This window comes from Schistocerca piceifrons, chromosome 3, assembly GCF_021461385.2.
Source record: "Schistocerca piceifrons isolate TAMUIC-IGC-003096 chromosome 3, iqSchPice1.1, whole genome shotgun sequence".
Taxonomy (NCBI): domain Eukaryota; kingdom Metazoa; phylum Arthropoda; class Insecta; order Orthoptera; family Acrididae; genus Schistocerca; species Schistocerca piceifrons.
The window spans coordinates 907,257,393-907,279,048 of NC_060140.1; the positions used below are offsets into that span (position 1 = coordinate 907,257,393).

The 21,656-nt window shown below is 41.5% G+C and overlaps 1 protein-coding gene across 1 annotated transcript in view; it reads left to right on the top strand.

The window, feature by feature from the left end:
• LOC124787860 (serine/threonine-protein kinase meng-po) overlaps positions 1–21,656 on the top strand; it is a 324,368-nt gene that overhangs the window by 103,499 nt on the left and 199,213 nt on the right. The window lies entirely within an intron of this gene.

A 21,656-nucleotide genomic window follows, 5' to 3' on the forward strand; every position in this document is an offset into this window, starting at 1 on the left:
AGATTCGTTAGGACTTAATTTGAATGACGATACCGAATACTCAAACCTATATCCCACATAGCTCTGTCTGTCAAGGTCTGTTGCACTGACGCCTTTAAACCCGGCGGCGTGAGTCCAAGGCCACATTTCTTCCCAACGTTTCCTGCTTTTCCCCATTTGTACAGGGATCAGTTTCTTGAAGCATGTCGAAGCTTTGAGGGAACGGAACGATCTGCTGGTTCCGTGGAACAGCATACCTATGATGCCCTCTGTCAATGATATTTGCAGCCCGTCAGGAAGGTTACTGATTTTATAAAGCATGTCTTGCGTAGTTTATATATTCATTTCATGAAGTAACAAAAGTTAGTCTGATATTACGTACCATCCGAAGAAACTTAAATGCTCGAAACATAGGCTATGCTCCGGAATGTAACTGTGAACTCTGAATTTTGTTTTCGTTGCAGTTTTATGTAATGTAATGATTGACATCATGACGTGTCCAATTTTGTTATATTTGCAGATATGAATATCCATTGCTTCTAAGGTTTAAAGACTGAGATGTAAGGAACATATTCTTTGCTGACACTTCGACCATACAGTTTCATGTGTGTTTCCAATAAGAGCAATGTGCAGGAGTTTGCGACAGAGTTCTTATGCAGTCCATCGCAGTCGCCGACAAAACTTTAAGAACCGTTGTGTTGCATAGCCCATGGCTCTTAATACCGTTTCCAAAAAAATGAACGTAATTGGTCTCTAAATTTTGCATTTTGTAAGTTAACAGAAAACGTTTCAATGCGTGGGTTCACCTAATCAATCTTAAGTTCCGTTTCCATTTCTTTTACAGACTTACCTTTAGGGTGATAAGTAATTTTCAGAGGGTAAAATTTAGAAATTAATGCAAACTGAAAAATGCTTTCTTGCTTCATCGAGTTGTTGTGTGCGTCTTTCCTTTTTTGAGTCTTTTATTGTACAGCGGGCTGGGATCGATAAAGGATGATGAAAGGCATTCCTCTTAATAGAAAAACTGCATTATAACAGTCTCCTTATACACACAGTAATGGATGCACTATGAGTGTTTAATTTCATGCACACCTGACGTAATCGACCAGTTACAACTTATTCAATCTATCTGTAGTTGCAGCACATTTCTAGGGTCATGTTCCCATCACATGGTATTATAAATAATAATGAAGGGGAACCAAACCGAGAAAAAAGTCGTATATACTAATGCCGCGAATAAAATGTGGTTTGTGGTTATTGCTAGTTCAATATTTTTTAAGAAAACGTCATTCGGTGATTATAAATCGAAGGCAGCGAGATGAGATGTGAAAAAATTAAAACAAGGGTAGCAGTCATAAATTCGTGGAATCTGAAGCGTAAAGAAAAGAACGAGTGAACCAAATGAAAAGATAAATAATGAAAGGGAGTTACTAGCTACAAAAAAGAATAGGAAAAAGAACTACATTGGGCACTGATTGAAAGCAGACTGCATAATGGTGTTCTTCAGAAAGAACTGTGGAGGGTGGACGGGTCGAAGTATGTAAAGGATACGAGCTAACAGAAAGCATCAGAATACATTCGTCATACAGCAAAGCTACAAGTTTTACACCACGTTAATTGTATTCTGTGGATCACCTACAGAGGTGTCTCTATGATGGTGAAAGAAAACAAGGATGTACGTTCTATCTAACTGTAATGCCATAAATGCTATAACATTACGAAATATTATGTAACGCGAATTACAAAATAACACAAAACATTTAATGTTGATAGTTTCCGTGAAGATACTCTTCAGTGGGGAGGAGGCAGTTGCCAACAGAAAATACTTTAATTCGGTCCTAAACTCAACCGTAACCCATCACAAATTTTATGTGCTCTAACAGGTTATGGAATACACGTGAATCTTTGGGTCTGACTCCTTTCTATATAAATGACAATCCCTTGAAGTCCTGATAGAGGTTATTTTGTTTTTACCTTTTCTTCCTGCTTTGCTCTATTTTGTTATTGTAGCAGAACAGAAATATTCATCACAACAGACGACTAACAATGAACGTACGCATCGTGAAGCAGTTGTCAAATTATCAAGGTTTTTCAAAAGGTCTCTGCAGGATATTCTAAAATTATTAACTGATATAATACTCCCCCCCCCATGAACCATGGACTTTGCCGTTGGTGGGGAGGCTTGCGTGCCTCAGCGATACAGATAGCCGTACCGTAGGTGCAACCACAACGGAGGGATATCTGTTGAGAGGCCAGACAAACGTGTGGTTCCTGAAGAGGGGCAGCAGCCTTTTCAGTAGTTGCAAGGGCAACAGTCTGGATGATTGACTGATCTGGCCTTGTAACAATAACCAAAACGGCCTTGCTGTGCTGGTACTGCGAACGGCTGAAAGCAAGGGGAAACTACAGCCGTAATTTTTCCCGAGGGCATGCAGCTTTACTGTATGATTACATCATGATGGCGTCCTCTTGGGTAAAATATTCCGGAGGTAAAATAGTCCCCCATTCGGATTGCCAGGCAGGGACTACTCAAGAGGATGTCGTTATCAGGAGAAAGAAAACTGGCGTTCTACGCATCGGAGCGTGGAATGTCAGATCCCTTAATCGGGCAGGTAGGTTAGAAAATTTAAAAAGGGAAATGGATAGGTTGAAGTTAGATATAGTGGGAATTAGTGAAGTTCGGTGGCAGGAGGAACAAGACTTCTGGTCAGGTGACTACAGGGTTATAAACACAAAATCAAATAGGGGTAATGCAGGAGTAGGTTTAATAATGAATAGGAAAATAGGAATGCGGGTAAGCTACTACAAACAGTACAGTGAACGCATTATTGTGGCCAAGATAGATACGAAGCCCACGCCTCCTACAGTAGTACAAGTTTATATGCCAACTAGCTCTGCAGATGACGAAGAAATTGAAGAAATGTATGATGAAATAAAAGAAATTATTCAGATTGTGAAGGGAGACGAAAATTTAATAGTCATGGGTGACTGGAATTCGAGTGTAGGAAATGGGAGAGAAGGAAACATAGTAGGTGAATATGGATTGGGGGACAGAAATGAAAGAGGAAGCCGCCTGGTCGAATTTTGCACAGAGCACAACATAATCATAACTAACACTTGTTTTAAGAATCATGAAAGAAGGTTGTATACATGGAAGAACCCTGGAGATACTAAAAGGTATCAGATAGATTATATAATGGTAAGATAGAGATTTAGGAACCAGGTTTTAAATTGTAAGACATTTCCAGGGGCAGATGTGGACTCTGACCACAATCTATTGGTTATGACCTGTAGATTAAAACTGAAGAAACTGCAAAAAGGTGGGAATTTAAGGAGATGGGACCTGGATAAACTAAAAGAACCAGAGGTTGTACAGAGATTCAGGGAGAGCATAAGGGAGCAATTGACAGGAATGGGGGAAAGAAATACAGTAGAAGAAGAATGGGTAGCTTTGAGGGATGAAGTAGTGAAGGCAGCAGAGGATCAAGTAGGTAAAAAGACGAGGGCTAGTAGAAATCCTTGGGTAACAGAAGAAATATTGAATTTAATTGATGAAAGGAGAAAATATAAAAATGCAGTAAGTGAAACAGGCAAAAAGGAATACAAACGTCTCAAAAATGAGATCGACAGGAAGTGCAAAATGGCTAAGCAGGGATGGCTAGAGGACAAATGTAAGGATGTAGAGGCCTATCTCATTAGGGGTAAGATAGATACCGCCTACAGGAAAATTAAAGAGACCTTTGGAGATAAGAGAACGACTTGTATGAATATCAAGAGCTCAGATGGAAACCCAGTTCTAAGCAAAGAAGGGAAAGCAGAAAGGTGGAAGGAGTATATAGAGGGTCTATACGAGGGCGATGTACTTGAGGACAATATTATGGAAATGGAAGAGGAAGTAGATGAAGATGAAATGGGAGATATGATACTGCGTGAAGAGTTTGACAGAGCACTGAAAGACCTGAGTCGAAACAAGGCCCCCGGAGTAGACAGTATTCCATTGGAACTACTGACGGCCGTGGGAGAGCCAGTCCTGACAAAACTCTACCATCTGGTGAGCAAGATATATGAGACAGGCGAAATTCCCTCAGACTTCAAGAAGAATATAATAATTCCAATCCCAAAGAAAGCAGCTGATGACAGTTGTGAAAATTACCGAACTATCAGCTTAATAAGTCACAGCTGCAAAATACTAACACGAATTCTTTACAGACGAATGGAAAAACTAGTAGAAGCCAACCTCGGGGAAGATCAGTTTGGATTCCGTAGAAACACTGGAACACGTGAGGCAATACTGACCTTACGACGTATCTTAGAAGAAAGATTAAGGAAAGGCAAACCTACGTTTCTAACATTTGTAGACTTAGAGAAAGCTTTTGACAATGTTGACTGGAATACTCTCTTTCAAATTCTAAAGGTGGCAGGTGTAAAATACAGGGAGCGAAAGGCTATTTACAATTTGTACAGAAACCAGATAACAGTTATAAGAGTCGAGGGACATGAAAGGGAAGCAGTGGTTGGGAAGGGAGTAAGACAGGGTTGTAGCCTCTCCCCGATGTTGTTCAATCTGTATATTGAGCAAGCAGTAAAGGAAACAAAAGAAAAATTCGGAGTAGGTATTAAAATTCATGGAGAAGAAATAAAAACTTTGAGGTTCGCCGATGACATTGTAATTCTGTCAGAGACAGCAAAAGACTTGGAAGAGCAGTTGAATGGAATGGACAGTGTCTTGAAAGGAGGATATAAGATGAACATCAACAAAAGCAAAACAAGGATAATGGAATGTAGTCTAATTAAGTCGGGTGATGCTGAGGGAATTAGATTAGGAAATGAGGCACGTAAAGTAGTAAAGGAGTTTTGCTATTTGTGGAGCAAAATAACTGATGATGGTCGAAGTAGAGAGGATATAAAATGTAGGCTGGCAATGGCAAGGAAAGCGTTTCTGAAGAAGAGAAATTTCTTAACATCCAGTATTGATTTAAGTGTCAGGAAGTCATTTCTGAAAGTATTCGTATGGAGTGTAGCCATGTATGGAAGTGAAACATGGACGATAAATAGTTTGGACAAGAAGAGAATAGAAGCTTTAGAAATGTGGTGCTACAGAAGAATGCTGAAGATTAGATGGGTAGATCACATAACTAATGAGGAAGTATTGAATTGGATTGGGGAGAAGTTTGTGGCACAACTTGACCAGAAGAAGGGATCGGTTGGTAGGACATGTTCTGAGGCATCAAGGGATCACCAATTTAGTATTGGAGGGCAGCGTGGAGGGTAAAAATCGTAGAGGGAGACCAAGAGATGAATACACTAAGCAGATTCAGAAGGATGTAGGTTGCAGTAGGTACTGGGAGATGAAAAAGCTTGCACAGGATAGAGTAGCATGGAGAGCTGCATCGAACCAGTCTCAGGACTGAAGACCACAACAACAACATAATAATACTCTTCTGTATTCCGGAAATACAGAGTCCGGCAGGGAGGTGTAGCGTTTTAGATTCCGCCATAAGCGTGAAGGAACTAGCGCATGCGCAGTGGTTGATATAAATTTGTTACTAGTTGTCATTTCGGTAGCCATGAAGCCTTGGTTATCTGACCAAGGCTTCTTTGTTTACGACTGGTCATGCGATATCGTAGACACAGCGAAGATTTCGCGTTCAGCTCAATGTTGGTCAACACGGTGCTGCCCTATCTCGCCCAACAATAATAAAAGTGGTTCAAGAACTTCAGAACGAGAGGAACAGTGAGCTCAGGAACAGCTCGAAGTGTTCGGACAGTTAGAACAGCAGAAAATATCGACAAAGTTAGACAGGCCCTCGGCGTTCAGCGCATTTCGGACAGGTCATTTCGCCGCATTTTGCACTTTGACCTACACGTTCATCCTATTAAAACCATGGTGGTTCAACAGCTGAAGCAAAATGACTATGTACGGTGGCATATGTTCGCGTAAGGGATGCTGGACGCCTTTGAAATGACAGTATTGTGATAATGAGTTATGAGACTCAACTTCAGTTAACAGGTGCTGCGAACAAAGAAAATTACAGGTACAGGTCGGAAAATAATCCACGGGAACTACGCAGTGAGAAAGTAACTATGTGGGAGGATTATCCCGATTTGGTATCATTGGATACTACTTTTTCCGAGAAAATGGATGCACTTTGAGTGTCAACTCATAGCGTTACCTGACGATATTGTGAAAATCTTTTATGCCAGAACTGAGAAGATGACTGACCTCGGTAATGTTTGGTGTCTACAGGATTAAGCTACTTTCAAAAAAATGCTCAAAAGTGTGTGAATTCGCAAGGGACCAAACTGCTTTCGTCATCGGTCCCTATACTTACACACTAGTTAAACTAACTTAAGCTAACGTATGCTAAGAACAACAAATAAACCCATGCCCGAGGGAGGACTCGAACGTCCATGACATGGCGCCATAAACCGCGCGGCCACTCCGCGCGGCTGAAGCTACTTTCGATAACTGAAGATCACCCCCGGCTTTTCTAAAAGAACATATTCCAGGTCGCCTCATTTCCTTGTGTGGGGACGTGGAGTGGCCTCTTCGACATCCAGATCTTTCTCCGTGAGATTATTTCTTGTGGGATTATATGAAATCTAGGGTTTACTTTGAAGAACCACAGGCTCTTGAAACTTCTTCGGAAGTAATTACTTGAGAAACTCGTAAACTCCCCTTGCTATGCTTGATAGGTGTATGGACAATTTTTCCAGTCCCGTGTAACAGTGCCTGGACAAGAACAGCCACAATTTGGATGACGTCATTTTCCGCACTACAATGCATTCTTGTTCGTGCCTTATGTTTATTAAATAGCATTACATTTGTAATCTCTGAAAAGAATAAAAATTAAAATTTATTTAAAAAAATTAATGCCGGAATTTTTTGAAAATTGTAACACCTTCCTGCCGGACCCTGTACATGCTCTCTGACTTAAGTTGCTAGTGGATGGAAATACGCAGAATAAATTAATTTCCTTTGTATATCAATAGCAGTAAACATATGTGCCATAAACATGAATGAGAAATGGCGATTCATTAATTCTAGGATGTGATGCTAATGTGCACACAGTCCGTGCACTATTTTAGTTGATTTCTGTTTACCAGTTTCGTTTATACCACCTTCAGATACCAGAGTGCCTTGTGGTGGCGGCAAAGACATCACTGATGTAGTAGTACCCCAGTCAGATGTGCAAACGAAGCTTATGCGAATATTCCTCTGTGCTGTGTGTAACGTAGGTTTTCTGAGAATATTTGGCGTCTATCTTCAAGAGTCTAACATTTCTGTTTTTCAGCATCAAAGTGTCGCTTTCCATTGAGTAACTCAAGTCTGTCATCATTTTTGTACTGCTATTCTTTGTAGACGTTCAGTTCTTTTATTAGTGGCTCAAATGGCTCTGAGCACCATGGGACTTAACATCTATGGTCATCAGTCCCCTAGAACTTAGAACTACTTAAACCTAACTAACCTAAGGACATCACACAACACCCAGTCATCACGAGGCAGAGAAATCTTTTATTAGTCCTATTTGGTACGGGTCTTGCACACTCGAGCAATATTGTAGCATGTTTCATATGACTGTTTTTTAAGCAATCACTATTGTAGAATGTTGGTATTTTCCCAGCACCTTAACAATGAAACAGTCTTCCAGCCACTTTACCTACGACTGAGTCTACGAGCTCATTCCATTTCATATCCCCACAAATTATTCCACCCAGTTGTTTGTGGGAGTTAGACATTTTATTTTTCTGAATATTTAAAGCAAGTTGTCGATCTTTGTACCACTTTGAAGACTTATCAAGATCTGAAGTATTTCTGCAGCTTTTTTCAGACAGTACTTCATTAGATGAATCTGCATTGTCTGCAAAATGTACGCTGACGCCGGCCGGAGTGGCCGAGCGGTTCTAGGCGCTACAGTCTGGAACCACGCGACCACTGCGGTCGCAGGTTCGAATCCTGCCTCGGGCATGGATGTGTGTGGTGTGCTTAGGTTAGTTAGGTTTAAGTAGTTCTAAGTTCTAGAGGACTGATGACCACAGCAGTTAAGTCCCATAGTGCTTAGAGCCATTTGAACCATTTGTGCGCTGACATACCACAGGGTGAGAGACACGTGCATTTCCCACCGGCCCTTTCCCTCACAGAGCTCCACGGAGACATTCCGCCAGCGGCTGCGACGTGCCTGCTATTTCCGGACTCGGCGCACGCCGGCTACGTCACACTAGCTCATACCAGCCAGGCGCCAAGTGCTGGGGCGTGTCTCATGCCTGCACAAACAACCGCCGACACAGGCAGCACCATGCCGTGCTGCTCACGAGCTGCTGATATTAGAAACTCTTGTGTCGAGGAGAAACGTTTACTGGCTGCAGATGTCACCTAAAAACAGACGTACTCTGCTGGCTGGCCATTAAAACTGCGGCAGCACGGAGGACAGCATTAACGAAATTGTACTTACTGTGCGTATATTTTACAGTACAGATTATTAATTTTGTAGATGCTGATATTAGAAAGTCTTGTGTCCAGGAGAAACGTTTACTGGCTGCAGATGTCACCTAAAAACAGACGTACTCTGCTGGCTGGCCATTAAAACTGCGGCAGCACGGAGGACAGCATTAGCGAAATTGTACTTACTGTGCGTATACTTTACAGTACAGATTATTAATTTTGTAGATGATTTAGACGTATACAGGACGCCAAATTTAAAGCACGGAGTTGCCACCCGTGGCAGCAAAAATCTCTCTAACACGTCTGGGCATCGCGTCGAACTCAGCTTGGATAACGGATACGGGACATCATTCCATACTGCTTCATCTGTCGGCCGGAACTGGAGAGTGGATATGGAAAACGTTCCAAAAATCTATTTTAATGCCATTGTGTTCTCTGCGCCGTTTCATATCCCCGAGACGCATTTCAACAATCAAATCAGGTAGAAAACATTTCAGACATTTATTACTAAAACGTGCTGTCCTCAGAAGTTCGAAATGCCGTTCCAGTGCTTTCAGCTGACTACTTTGATTTTAAAGATACTCCTGAAGCACTGGTATCAAAGCAGGAGAATAGAATCTCCAAATGCAGTATGATCAAAATGTCTCATTGTCATGTAACTCAAATAGCTATTAACAATTATTCTTACTCTGAAACAGGTGAGTGGAATACTCAAATAGCTGTTAACAATTCTTACTCTGAAACAGGTGAGTGGAACAGCATCAATGTATTAAAAAGAGGAAACTGCATGGCAGATATATGTACTTCAAATGAAAGATCAGCAACGCTTATCACTTGCAAAACAGAAAGAACTGTAAATGGTGTTGTCATTTGTGACAAAAAAGCACAGGGCGTCATACGGTAAACAGTGCAACGTCTGATACCAAGGATGGAGTTATTTAAGAAACAGATATCAACAGTGTGAGATCTTTTTCATGATTTTAGTTATGTTATTTTTTCATTTAAAAAAAAAGTTAAAGAAATGAAGTATGGCTTTTGATACAAAGAAATGGTTCAAATGGCTCTGAGCACTATGGAACTTAACATCTCAGGTCATCAGTCCCCTAGAACTTAGAACTAGTTAAACCTAACTAATCTAAGGACATTACACACATCCATGCCCGAGGCAGGATTCGAACCTGCGACCGTAGCGGTCGCGCGATTCTTGACTGAAGCGCCTAGAACCGCTCGGCTACAAATGCCGGCGTTTTTTATACATACAGTTGCACTAATTAAAATATTTCTGCTCTATTTCCGTACTTGTATTATCACAAGTAAAACGTTGTCACTTTGTACTAACGGCAGTTCGGACAAAAACTTTCTTATCGGCATTTAAAACCGGTCAGTATCCTGGTATGGCATTCAAATGTTCTTAATACGTTATTTAGTTTCTAATTTGTCTCATTATTTTTCGCAGTGGTGAAGTGGACAGCATAATTATATGCTGTCAGAATGCCGCCTTAATATTTTGGATACAAATAAGTTACGTACTAAAAGAGATACATCAGTCCTTATTCTCGTGACCAATGTGAGATTTGGCACTTAGAACGTGTTCCACTTCCACTCTTCAGTTCACCAATCGGACTGGCTGAGTGGTGGCGCAGTAGTGTTCCGGCAGCCCATGAACAGATGTTATCAATGAGTGAGAGATCTGGAGAATCTGCTGGCCAGGACAAGTGTCTTATCGAGGCACAGCGGTTGGAGCACCGCTGCATGTTTGAACATCATAGCAGATCGTAACCAAGCCAGCAGGTTGAGCTGTAGTATTTGACCAAGAACGCCACCTGTGTAATTTGTCAGAATAGTGTTCTGTATAATGATGAGTACATTATGTCGCAAATAAACGAACTCGAACGTGGGCAAATTGTTGGTGCGCCTATGGTGGGTGCCTCCGTAACCAAGTTAGCCGAAGTGTTTGGTGCTCTAAGAGGGACCGCCTCGAAGATTTATACCGTATACAGAGAAAGCAGAAAAACTTCATCTGCTAAGTCACAACGTGGACGAAAGTGTGTGTTGAAAATACGTCACAGACGCTCATTGAAAAGGATTCGGACGAAGAATAAGAGGACGCAGCTGCGAAAGTCACTGCAGAGATGAATGTCGCACTCGCGAATCCTGTCAACACCAGAGAAGCACGGAATTCCAAAATCACTCATCGGTGATAGGCAAGCCCGCAACAGGAAACGTGGTGCCGAAGCCTTACAACCTGGACTATGGAGCAATGGAGGCATGTCATTTAGTCGGATGAGCGCCGCTTCACACTGGCTGAGTTTACGACCTAAGAGTGAAACAGGGCGCGGGTGATTTGGGCAGCCATATCGTATTATTACATGGGTTCCAAGGGTACTCTGCAAGGTTTCATTACAACCAAGGATCATGTGATTATTTTGGCTGATGAGGTCCACCACGTAATACAATGTTTGTTACCCCAGAAGCGATACTGTGTGCCAAGACGACAGGGCCTCTGTCCACACAGCTCCCATCGTCCAGGACTGGTTTTCTGAGCACCAGGAAGAATTGTCGCATCTCACAAGATCTCGGTTTTATTAAGCTTTTTAGTCTACTTTTAAGAGAAGGGTGCGTTATCGTTATCCACCTCCACCTTCGCTTCCTGACCTTGCCACTATTTTACAGGAATAACGGTGTAAAATTCCCTTGAAAACCATAGAAACCTGTACTGATCCACTCTGAGACGTTTGGAAGTTGCTTTCAGTGCCAACGGGTTTCCTGCACTGTGTTAGGCATGGTAATTCGTGGTGTTTGTGGTGTTTCCATATTTTTGACCACCACATGCAGGTCACTACAGCACGGATAGTATGCGGTCTCGCGTTATCTTCATGAAGATGACATGACAGAGAAGTGGAAGATAGCGCACAGCCAACGGCCTTAACACGTGTAAACTGACGTAGCTATGATGGGGAAAGCCCTAGTACATCTCCTTGTAGCTAAATGAGCCCTCCCTGTAGGCAACGGCCAATAAGGAACGAGAGTGAGCTGGTGGAAAATATGGCATTTACTTTACAATTCGTGTTATGACGAGGTCACCAGCGCACTCCTGTAGAACTTGTGGTTACATGCATTAAAGTTTAGTACACAAGGCAGAGACAAATTTGAACACTGCTACCACCTGCTAAGACGACATCCCACTCCTCCTTCTTCAGTCAGTAAAGCCGACAGCCGTTAAATGCCGCTCGCGGAAATCTATCTGCACCAGTGTTTCGGCCTTCAGGACGGTCATTTCCAACAACAAACTACATTGTCTTCCACTGGAAAGTGGCACCACTAATCGTTCGCGCCACCCCCCCCCCCCCCTCTCCCTCCCTTCCCATCGCAGAAAACCGAGTGCACAGAAACCAAGTGCCTAGCTTCTTCAATGTATTTTAATAGCTCGACTAGGGGACTGTGTCATTACACACATCAGAAATGAAACGCCTGCTGCCCAAATTACCGGCTATGTGAACCAGTGATGATCATGTGGTGTATCCAGTAGCACCCCAAACTACCACCCCAGGTACTCGTGAGAATCACTGCCAGGTTCATATTAAACCACGGCTGCCATCGACAACACCTTTGTAGATTTTCCCTCGTACCACCGCTGTACTGAAACTGTGTGGAGCTGAAACACATTAATCACATCTTTTTCGGCTGAATCCGAGTGGCTGATTACAGAGCTGGAGCGAAGAAGTTTGACATTTATAAAATCATTAGTGGAATTTATTTTAAAAACTGTAATTAAATTGTAACAGTTCACTTTGTGTGTGTGTGTGTGTGTGTGTGTGTGTGTGTGTGTGTGGCTGTGCGTGGTTGAAATCTGATTGTTAATTGGGCCGATGTATTTCTGTCTGTACTATTTTAACTGTTCGTACCGTTGTATGTTTGGTTATCCCTATTATTCAGAAAGGAATTTTCAGTCATGTTGATGACATATTATGCAGATAAATCACTGCACCGAAAGCTTTAACCACGCGAGGAAAGGTAAGTACGAATACAAAGACCTATATGGAAAAGGACGCATAATTTCAAGCAGTATTATGTAGTGGCCCAAAGTTTCTGTTATATTACATCAGGATCAACTTTCGTAGAGGTTTAGTGTAGAGTTTACATATAATTTTTATCTAAGGCAATCGATTCGAAATAGATCGGCTGGTCGCAATCGATATTGTGGTTATGAAAAGAGAGGCCAGTTCAATAGAATTGCATCACAACTGAAACTCGACATATTTACTATTTATGAATATGTCTGAGGAGACTTTCTTAGCTCCCTCCTCCAGTATATTTTCTGTGTTAATTGTCCTGTTACATATCTTATCCAGAAGCTCCAAATACTGAACGGTATCGAGGTTACGATGTCAGTGTCACTGGAACGCAATATGAGCTGCAGGGCGGCACATCACAAAGCATGCGTGAGCGCCTTTACTACGACGCATTAATCCACGCTGCCAACGTGGCGAATGTCGGCAATGTGTATTTACAGCAGCTTCCTCGTGTGTGTCACAGGAATTTATATGTAACGTTTGTGAGGCACTTATTCCACCTCCAGATAAATTTTAAGTATTATGCAGAGCCTTTGTTTCCCCTGTTGCTCCCAGGCACTAGAGCTCTTCTCCGCTGCTAAATGGTGTCCACAAATACCTTTCACCGAGTCGCCAAGAATGTGGAAGTCACGTGGTAAAACATCTAGGCAACGAGATGTGCCTCTGTTTCCTTAAAGTTCTGGAATGTGTGGGCAGATGTTACCACGAAGCCTTTACGTAGTACCTTTCGTTTCACAGACCATTTGCAGCCTTAAGTATTGACTGATCTCTACAAAATGGAAAGAAAAGGGAGAACTGGAGGAAGGCAGGAAAGGGAAAAATAGTATGGAGAAAACAAGATGGAATTTACTATCTAAAGACGTTTTAATAACAACTTTCTAAGGATACAGCTCGCATTGTTACGATGGCTATCTTCTGGTGAGGGATTTATCGGAAGAGTAATTCTATGCTTTGTTGCTGGTGACGATCTGGGGCAGAAATGTGCGTTTTCCGTCATAATCTGAGTGGACGTAAGCACAAATCTGGTTATCAGAAGTTTTCATAGACACCTACTTTAGGAGCTATAAAGACAGAGGGTTTCAGAGAAAACTTGGAGAATATCCCAGACGACTTTTCCAATCATGCTATTGTAATAAACGCGGGAATGAGGGACATTTCAGTTCATCAGCTGTATAATAGGTTTATCATGCGATTAAAGTCGGTGTCAGAGGTATGGTTTCGTATGAGACTGACAGGAACATTTTCTTCGGAAAAATAGTTCGTTAAGTTAATAAGGGAACCGATTCGTAAGAGCAATGTTTTAGAGCTCCTTTTAACGTTTTAGAGAAACAGAACCGTTCTAATCATTTAATGTAGAGCAGGGTCACAGTGAGCTTAAGTGTCAACAGGAATGTATATGCATCGTCTATGAAGCATTTATTCTATCTCGAGACAAGTCTTTATGATACTGCAGAACATCTGTTACCTCTGTCGCTCTCAGGCACAAATCTGTCCTTCGTTGCATCAATGACCGTAGGTGTTACGAAAGGTAAGAAATATCTCCGTTTAGCAAAAGTGACAGAAAACAAACTGCAAAGTCGGTATCATATAATCAGGTACTTGACAGAAGTTGTGGAGCACAAATGAATAAAATTCGGAAGCATTGGACAATATGCGTTAGACGTCTACGCACCGAGTAAGTTTGTGAAGCATAGGAAAGACACACCGTGATTCAACAGCCATATTAGAAAGTTGATACGAAAGCAAGGAGAACTTCATCACAGATTTAAGCGAACTCAAAGTCTTGTTGACCAACAAAATTTGAATGAAACTAAAAATACAGTTAGGAAAGCAAAGTGAAAAGCGTTCAATGAATTCGAAAGTAGAAGTTTTCCATGCGAACTGACTATAAATTTTAAGAATTTATTGTTGTATATAAAATCATTAAGTAGATCAAAATCATCTATCCAGTCGCTCAGTGATTATACTGGCACGGAAACTGAAGATTACAGAGGGATGGACGAAATACAGAATTCGATTTTCCGAAATGATTTCGCTGCGTAAGATGGCGATACGGTTTCTCTTCTCAGTTATCGCACGAACGCCGAAATAGAACATATTGAGATAAGCTCCCGCAGAATAGAAAATCGCTAGTCAGTGGATAGGACGCCAAACTGCACGAAATATCTATGAGATTTTACAGAGATTATGTGAAAGAAGTTGCTCCTGTCCTAACATCAGTTTTTCCGTAGTACCTGCAGCAAGGAAGGGTACCTAGTGCTCGTAAAAAACGCAACTCTTTCCCACTTTCGTAAGACTCGTCGAAAAAACTCACAAAGCGATAGAGTGATAGGCCCATATCACAGAAATCTATCTGCTGCAGAAAATTGGAACATGTTTTATACTCACTCATTGAGACCTTTTTAGATACCGAAAATGTCCTCTATAAAAATTAACGTGGCTTCTGCAAATGGAGATCTAGCTGAACTCAGCTTTCTCTGTTCATTCACGACGTCAGAGAGCAGTAGACAATGCTCCCAGGTTGATGCCATGCTGCGTGACTTTCGGAAGGCAGTCCATACAGTCCTGCTCTATCCTTTGGTGAATTAAAAATGTGAGTGATCTGGTAGATGAAGTACCAAGTTCCATGAAACTGTGCGCAGTCGCTGATGTTGTCTATAGGGAGATGGAAACGCCAGCAGACTGTAGCAAAACGCAGAGAGGCCTGCTGAGCATCGATGACTGATGCAGGGACTGGTGGTTGACTCTGAACATAAATGAAAGTATGATTAGCGGGTAAAATAATTAAAAACTGATTGGATATTTTTTTAAATGACTTCTCTGAAAGTAACACATAAAATAAATTGGAGAAACATTTGGTGCCCTTTTGAATGACGCTTGAAATCATATACAGCAGATGAGACTGCATGGTCTACATAAGCCGTATGACGAATATACTGCAGCACTATTTAAAATTCTAAGGTCCTGAGTTAAACACTGAACTTTAAATTCTCAATCAGCATGTCATTTGGTGAACATGATTTCGAGCATCATTGAAAGGAGCGTCAAATTTTTGTCTAATCTGTTTCACTTCTTACTTCTACACAAATAATTTCACAAAATATTTGACCGTTTTTTTAGACTTATTATTTATTTCATTTTTATTGACATTTCAAATAACACCAATATAAATTTTTATGTGCGTAATAGCTAGGCCTTGAAGAGATTAACGTCTTCATTTACATGACTAGCAGCAGCTGTTTGTAAAACGTATGTCTTCCCTCGAATGAATAATTAAGATTTTCTTAATTCCTCTGAATACTTTCAAGAAATTAATTTTTGCTTTTACAAAACTAGATCTCATGCTGGTCAAATAATTTCCAGGAAGTCTTGTTTTCGCTTTGCTCCAATATTTGATCAATAAACAGTACAAAAGATTATCACTATTTGATTGCGTTATTTGTGATACATCATTGTAAACAACAGCAATGTACACTGAGATGACAAAAGTCAAGGAAAACATCCTAATATTGTGTTGAACCTCCTTTTGCCAGGCATAGTTCAGCTACTCGACGTTATATACACTCAAAAAGTCGCTGTAAGTCCCATGCAGAACTACTGAGCCATGCTACATCTATAGCCGTTCGTAACCGGGAAAGTGTTTCGAGGCTTTGTCCACCAACTGATCTCTTGATGGTGCCCCATGTCGGACGATCAGTCTCTCGAATTGTCCAGAATATTCTTCAAATCAATCGCGAACAATCGTGGCCGGTGACATGAGATCGTTTTTAGGAAAAATAAAGTCCACGAATGGCTGCAAATGGCCATTTCATATAAACACAGCCCACACTGTTATGGAGCTACCACCAGCTTGCACAGTTTCTTGTTGACAACTTGGGTCCATGACTTCGTGGGGGCTGTGGCACACTACAACACTACCATCAGCTGCTAACACCTGAAATCGGGATTCATCTGACCAGTCCACGGTATAGGGTCGAACCAATATGGTCAAGAGCCCAGGAGAGGCACTGCAGACTGTGTTGTGCTCTTAGCAAAGGCACTCGAGTCGATCGTCTGCTGTCATAGCCCATTAACGTCAAATTTCGCCTCAGTGTCCTATCGGATACGTTCATCGTACGTCTCACATTGATTTCTGCGGTTGTTTCACGCATTGTTCTTCGTCTGTTAGCACTGAGAAACGCCGCTGCCTTCGGTCGCTCTGAAATTTAGTATTCTCGGCACACTTTTCACTCTGTGGATCTCGGAATATTGAATCCCCTATGATTTACGAAATGGAATGTCCCATGCGTCTAGCTCCGAGTACACGACTCTGCGTTCAGAGTCCGTTAATTCCTTCTGAGCGGGCGTAGTCACTTCAGGAACCCTTTTACACTAACTACCAGATTAGAAATATCAGCTCCGCCAATGCGGTGCCCTTTTATATGTTGTGTACGCGATACTACCGCCATCTATATATGAGCATATCGCTATCCTATGACTTTTGTCGCTTCAGTGCAAAATACTTTCCAGTAACTCTCCGGAACAAACTAAAGAGGAATGGCCACGTAAAAGTGGTTGTAGGAAAATCAGATGTCTGGTTAAGATACATTTCAACAATATTAAGGAAACGTAATTCATATGCGACAGAAGTGATTTAAAAATACTCGTTTGACTGAGTTTTGAGGATCACTAAATACAAGTGTAGCTAGGACAAATGAGGAAATCCAAAGTAAAAGATGCACATATACCGACCAGAGCTTTCTTCTTTTTCATCTTCACCAAGAAACGGACGAGAAAGAAATGTGCGCACTAGTCGGATTACTTTATATGTCAGGTAGCAAAAGAGATGATACCTCAACACTGAATAAATGTGGTGTGGTTCACCAGTGTACAAATATATTATGTCTCAAGTGAGATTTAACTTTCTTCTAAATTGTCTGAGATTTGATGATAAGACCAAGAGAAATAAGGAAAATAAATTTTCAACTATTGGTGAGGTCTGGACAGCTTTTGTAACCAATTGCCGCTCAATTTGCTCTCCTCATATTTGTGTAAAAACTGACGAGTAGCTATTAGGATTTCGTAGCAAATGTTCATTGTGTGTTTACTTTGCCTTATAAATATGGCATCAAATTCATCGCAATGTATGGTGCCAGGACATATTATGTGATAGACTCTCTTCCATATATGGGTGAAGAGAATAGAAAGACAAACGATACTCTGCAACATACTATGTGAAAGCTCTGTCCACAACTATTCCTCACGTGATTTGTGACAATTGGACAATTGGTTCACATCTATACCTTTGGCATACAATATGCTGAAAGAAAATTTGGCAATTGTTGGCATGATGAAGAAAAGTAAGGTGGAAATCCCACCAAGTTTCTTACCTGACAGAAAGAAGAAAGTACTGTTGTCGAATTAGCTTTTCATCAGAACAAAATTCTTGTGTCCTCCACACCTAAAAAGGGAAAATCTGTGGTACTTCTGTCAACTATGCACCGTGATCCTGATGCTGACCATACAACAAAGAAATCAGAGATCATAGAATTTTATAATAGCTCCAGAGGAAGGAAGGTTTTATTTTACAAAATGATGCATACTCTGTTTCAAGATGTACAGGACGCCGGCCAATTCTCATGTTTCACGGAATTTTGGACCAGGCAGCGGTAAATGCTTCCGTTCTTTTGTTGGTAAAATCACAGTAACACATGAAAAGAATCTTCGATTTTAAATTGCTTCGCCACATATGCAATGCCACCTACAAAAAAATTTGTCTCTAGAGCTGTCGGAAAATGTAATATCACTTCCACAACCGCTGGATATAGCGAAATGTAAGTGTAGAAATAAACTGACTGATCCTAATCTTTCAGACTGTGAAAAGTTGTGTCTGAAAAATTAATCACCAGATTATAATAAAATTGCCAATGATATGCAAACAGAAGTATCTCACTAAACGATTTGTGATGGTTCATATTTAAATTTTTTTGGTTCAAATGGTTCAAATGGATCTGAGCATCCGAGGTCATCAGTCCCCTAGAACTTAGAACTACTTAAACCTAACTAACCTAAGGAGGCCACACACACCCATGCCCGAGGCAGGATTCGAACCTGCGACCTTAGCGGTCGCGCGGTTCCAGACTGAAGCGCCTAGAACCGCTCGGCCACAACGGTCGGGCACATTTTTTTCACATGTTTAATATCTTGAAAACTGATTAGTAGACCTAGAACTTTTGATGGAGAAATGGTTCAAATGGCTCTGAGCACTATGGGACTCAACTGCTGAGGTCATTAGTCCCCTATAACTTAGAACTAGTTAAACCTAACTAACCTAAGGACATCATAAACATCCATGCCCGAGGCAGGATTCGAACCTGCGACCGTAGCGGTCTCGCGGTTCCAGACTGCAGCGCCTTTAACCGCACGGCCACTTCGGCCGGCTTTTGATGGAGAGAAAGTTACCTTTTATGTATTTTATGTCATTAAAATGGTTACGATGTTGTTTTGCTCTTAAACCTTTATGAATTTTTAAGACAGTAGATCTGTAATTCGACTAGATTTCGTTTAATAGAATTCGAGTCTAAAAATGTTGAATACCTCTACTCTAGACTGATGGCTGTGACAACAACATTGGTTTGATAGTGGATGGAGTGGCAGAAAAATGAAGTACAGAAACGCGGTAAGTTGTGGTCAAAAATAGATCTGGCGGTGACTGGGACGAGAGATGAATGCGCAAGATACCGACGACAGACTGGGAACGCCGAGCTGCGCAGTCAGATGCAGTGAGGAAGCACAGTACCACCGTTGTATAGCGTGCGGAGCGAGCCTGTAAAGGTAACGAAAGCGAGACAAGGGCAGGAGGGCAGGGAGAGGCGCAGCTAGACACCACGCCCCGGCAATAAAACCCGCCGGCAGCTGGGGGAGCGCGCTGGCACGGCGCACGGTGGCCAGATAAGGCGTATCGACGGCGGGCACGGGAGGGGGGGGGGGGGGGGGGCAGCTGTCTCCCTGCAAGCGACGTTGCGCCCTAGATCTAGGCGATAGTCCCGGAGGGGAAATGCGGCAAGCGCGGCGTACAGACTATATTCTGTTTATTATGCAAATAAACAATGGGCTATGCATTCTTCGGCGTTTGTTGTTACGTCAGTGGATTCCCTTCCCACACAAAAAACTACGCGCCTGTCGAATTCAGTCGTGTTCGATTTTGAGGGTATGTTTATGTTGCAGCTTCGCGGAATGCACGTCACCGCACTGGTGCATTTGACTTGCAGCTCCCCTTCCTCTCACGCAGGTCTCTGGGACTATAGTGCGCGTCATTTACGGCGGCGGCCGAGTTTAGGTTCGTTCTCCGCATCTGACGTCACAAAACACAGTCAGCCAATGAACAGAGAACGACGTTGCCAGAGCTCAACTGCAGTGAAAAGCACGGACGAGTGTCTTCAGTTTTAGAAGCGTTCAGTCATAAATAATGTAATCAAACAAAAGCAATGTCTTGATAGTGGACTTTCTTTTATAGAAAGTTTGAAAAAAGCATTCTTTACATCAATTGCTCCATATTGTATTAATTAATTAAACCAAACAAAGTGTGGTAGCGTTCTCTCTTCCCGCGCCCGGGTTCCCGGGTTCGATTCCCGGCGGGGTCAGGGATTTTCTCTGCCTCGTGATGACTGGGTGTTGTGTGATGTCCTTATGTTAGTTAGGTGTAAGTAGTTCTAAGTTCTAGGGGACTGATGACCTCAGATGTTAAGTCCCGTAGTGCTCAGAGCCAAACAAACAAGCAATAAGCCTCCTAATTCAGGCGATAGCAAGGACAGGTGTTTTATCATTCTCACAAACCGCTTTTTCGCAATAAAGAACAACGGTAATTGTTTATTTCCTATTGTTCTTCGACGAAACGTAATTCATAGTCATACCAGTGTGTATACAGTGTTTGTCGGTATTCTTCGTCATATTTTACAAGCTTCCAGGTATTAGCTTGAATGGCGAGCTACGTAAGCATAATGGTTAAGGTGTTTCATTGCTAAGCGAAAGGTTCTGAGTTCAAATCTTGTTCGATGCTTAATATATTCTTGTTTTTAAAACAATATCAAAGTGTCTTACTTCATGAATTTTATTCGGTTGAATGTAATATTTTGAAATTTCTAGTGCTTTGTCTCTTCATTGTAATCATAATAATTTTTCGGTTTTCTAATTTTGTCCTCCAATATTTCTTTTTGCAGCAATAAAAACAATGAAAAGGCACACATATAATATTAATGTTATCTGTTTGTATATCTTCTCTTCCGCAGTCGCTGTTTTACTATTCATATTGAGATATATTCTTTTGTGACAGTATTAAAAGTATTATTTAGAGCAGAATTTCGGCTCGTACGTTGCTGAGCTACTTGATTGTCTGAAGCAATTCTGTGCTTCGCTGCTTTGGCAACATCATCATATTCAATGTTTTCGTCGACTGATCTATGTTTTGCTGTCTGTTGTGACAAACACAAATTGTTTGCACACTGAGCCTCACTGACAGTATATTTTAGTTTCTATGTTTTATTATGTCCACAATTCAGTTTGGAGTACTTTGCCAACTTTGTTTTAATCAGAACTTTTTAGAAAAATGCGAAATGACTCTGATATAAATAAAACTTTTATTACAGTCGTGAAAGACGGAATATTTCTCAATATTACATACGACACCTATCTATGACTTAAATTAAATGAGATATTGTTATACAGTAAATTTCACTGAAATTTAGGTATCTTGTCCACATTTCATTCTCAACATTGTGGCAACTAAAATCGACCATACGGAAAGTAAACACTATGGACTTTTACCTCTGCAAACTCTTCAAAATTTCGTGCAGTGGTTTACTACATTTAATGCTGTACAATAACTGCGTTGAACATCGAAACAAAATTAAGTCATTTATGGGGGGGGGGGGGGGGGGGAGGTATCAGTCAAAATGATGTGTAAAAATGAAGTTTTTGGGCCAAATAGTTTTTGTGAAATCGAATGATAAGTGTGTCAAAGCAGTCGGAACACCATGTGTCAGCACAGGCCAGCAGTGCAGTGATGACAAAATGGCGCACAGCGAGGAATGCGGGGTGCACGTCTCTGTAGCAGCGAAAGGGTTAATGCAGCCATGGTGGCTTTACTTCATAAACTGCGCCCCCCCCCCCCCCTAAACGTAAGT